The sequence below is a fragment of the Phalaenopsis equestris genome, unplaced genomic scaffold (assembly GCF_001263595.1).
Source record: "Phalaenopsis equestris unplaced genomic scaffold, ASM126359v1 Scaffold000202, whole genome shotgun sequence".
NCBI lineage: Eukaryota > Viridiplantae > Streptophyta > Magnoliopsida > Asparagales > Orchidaceae > Phalaenopsis > Phalaenopsis equestris.
This window is the reverse complement of record NW_018164644.1, coordinates 4,119,391-4,119,653: the sequence shown is the minus strand read 5'-3', so window position 1 is coordinate 4,119,653 and position 263 is coordinate 4,119,391. Positions and strand designations below refer to the sequence as shown.

Below are 263 nucleotides of genomic sequence, written 5' to 3'. Positions count from 1 at the left end.
TATACTTACATTTAAGAGAAATTTTTAGCATAATTAATTATAATCAAGAATTTTTTTGGCTATAATTTTGTAAATGTTACTTTCAATGAACCCATGTTTAATGAGTGTGAGTGTGATCCCATTAAATTAAACATATCCCACCAAAGCCTATTGTGGGCATCGACCGGCCCATCATATGCTTCAGCTGGCGCAAATTATGATGAGATTGGTGGGCTATTCATTTACATATGTTAGCCCTAAACCTTAAAATAAGAATTGCGTGG

The 263-nt window shown here is 33.5% G+C and overlaps 1 protein-coding gene across 1 annotated transcript in view; it reads right to left on the bottom strand.

Annotated features, from left to right (window-relative positions):
• Positions 1 to 263, bottom strand: part of LOC110022676 (protein LHCP TRANSLOCATION DEFECT) — a 41,850-nt gene that overhangs the window by 8,213 nt on the left and 33,374 nt on the right. The window lies entirely within an intron of this gene.